Below are 2,500 nucleotides of genomic sequence, written 5' to 3' on the forward strand. Positions count from 1 at the left end.
GTTTTTTGCACAGTACTGTACAGGAGCTTTCAAGACAGTTCAGAGGCACCCCACTCTTAATAATCTGAAAGAGACAATTCAAAATTAACAGGAACATGATTAAGAACCCCTATTGCCAGGAGACAACCAGTTGGCTATTTACTTCTTGCACCAATCATGTTGAGAAATTAAGCTTTATTATGGATTTCAGGATCGCCTTTCTCGGTTAATTTTCGAAAAGACGCAGCTCGGATGCTGGTGTTTTTGAGGTTAGAATTTCACTTGGTTGGCGTCCGTTCCGGCTTGAACAAGACAAGATCACCAGCCTGCAGCTGGGTGCTGCCTACCTTGTCAATTTTCTTGACTATGTAACCGTCGGTTGAGAAAAGATCTAGCAAAATGATGCCTCAAACAGCTTGGAACGACCAGAACAACATAACACAGGACACAGTTGACATTTTGTTTGACCTTTCTTTGAATTATTTGCTTTCAAACTTTATTGCCAAGCAAATCGCAACGGCTGTAATGTATTTATCCTACTACAGATCGATAACAACAACACCAACAGAGGGTGGTCTGCCTGTGCTGTTACATGTGGAAAACGTTTAGGAGCCTCCTTAATTGACCCCTCAGCCACCCTAGGATACCCCCAGTTGACGAGTAAAAATCAATCATAATTTATGTTGTTTGATAGAGTAAAATCTGTTAAGTCTTGCACTTCAGAGTCCATACGTACAGGTCCACTCAGTACATTTACGATGTAGATTCTGATTCAGACATACTCTGGGAGGCAAGAACTGCCTGCCGTACTATATATGACAGTAGTACAATTTGTTCCTTTGGTACAATTTTTTCTGAACTGGTACAGAATATGTTGAACTGGTACAAAATATATTGAACTGGTACAATTTTAATTGTACTGGTTTATTTTTATCAACTGTCTAAAAAAGGGATTTTCCTTTTTTTGGGGTGTAGTTAAAAAACAGGGGCGTGGTTTTTAGGGGGTCTAAAAAGAACACGTTATTTCTTTCTTTTCTTCTACCTTCCTCCCCCTCCCTCATCTTCTCCATCACCTCTATCCAACCCCCCTTCCTTTCACAGTTCTATCCCCCCTTATTTTCCAGATGGCCCCCCTCCTTGCATTGCCTTATGCCCACTCCCTCTTTGACAGACTTTACACAGTATACTCGAGACTTTCTTTTTTACTCACCCGAACTTGAACTTGAACTCCCTGCCTCTTGATCTGTTGTCCACTCTCTTATCCACTTGACCTCTCTTATCCTCTTGATCTGTTGTCAACTCTCTTATCCACTTGACCACACAAGCAGATCATGCAAACTTACCATGATAATTTACAATTAAATATTTTAATATTCATCCCAGGCCACTCTCTGTCCAAATATTTTATTATTCATCCCAGGCCACTCTCGGTCCAAACTTCAATTTATTTACATTTAGACTTCGGCAGTTTCGTTAGAAGAAAACAACTCGACAATGCAGTGTGTATCACACGAAATATTTTATCAAAGATTAGATGACTTTAAGCAAAAGCAGAAGCGAAATACATCACAACTAACCATGTTTATCGAAGATCAATTTTACAATGAAGCAATGGAATACTTGAAAATTCAAAGTGAAAAATCGAGTAGTGATTCGAGAGAAACGGAAGGCAAACTATCTCAGTCAAAACTAAAGACATTGCAAAGAAAGAAATGGACATACCACCAAGGAAAACTGGGCTAAAGTTCAGAATACCCTGCCACTTACTTGCATTTCACTGAATAAGAATAGGCTCTATTGTATTAAGTCTCGTTCTTCAAAAGATGCCGCATAGGGGAAACAAAAGTGGTTGCTGTGGCGGGTTATTCTGAAGTTGCTCCGAAAACTGCAAACACCTGACAGAAAAACTGTTATCTCAAAGAGTAAACTCTACGACACTCTTAGTCTTAGCACACCAAAGAACACCACATAGAGGACGTCAAATCACAAGTAAATGGGAGAATGACAACTATTCAGAAGTAAGCGTACGACTTGTAAAGTTGTTCGTAAGTTTATGTCCATTGCACAAACAGCAGAAGACTATCACTAGCAAACAAGAAAGCAAGCACAAAGACAACGGAAATTTAAGATTTCGGACACGGTGGCAATAAAAATAAACAAAGTAGACAAGATCACCCTTTTCACCCCAATATGCTCTTGGGTCAAATCATCGAAATTGAAGAGAGTGGATATGTAAGAATTGTGACAGAGTATGGCAAAGTTAACACTCTGATCACACCCTTGTGATTCTATCCTTGTATTGCCACTAATGTGAAACTAGATTTCTCTACCTAAACATCTTTTTCAGCAGCATGCAAAAAAGCAAGTTTCCCCTATACTACTCATTGAGATATCTTGATATGGAAAAACAAAACAAATTGCTACAAGACACTAATCTCAAAATACTATTTTATTAATTTAATGACAAATAGCAAAATTAAATTGTGAGATTTCTGCACTTTATTTCTTGTCTTATTGAAAC

At 38.6% G+C, this 2,500-nt stretch overlaps 1 protein-coding gene across 1 annotated transcript in view; it reads left to right on the forward strand.

Annotated features, from left to right (window-relative positions):
• Nucleotides 1-2,500, forward strand: part of LOC138003708 (prolyl endopeptidase-like) — a 205,340-nt gene that overhangs the window by 17,953 nt on the left and 184,887 nt on the right. The gene's annotated exons all lie outside the window — the stretch shown is intronic.

This window comes from Montipora foliosa, chromosome 5, assembly GCF_036669935.1.
Source record: "Montipora foliosa isolate CH-2021 chromosome 5, ASM3666993v2, whole genome shotgun sequence".
NCBI lineage: Eukaryota > Metazoa > Cnidaria > Anthozoa > Scleractinia > Acroporidae > Montipora > Montipora foliosa.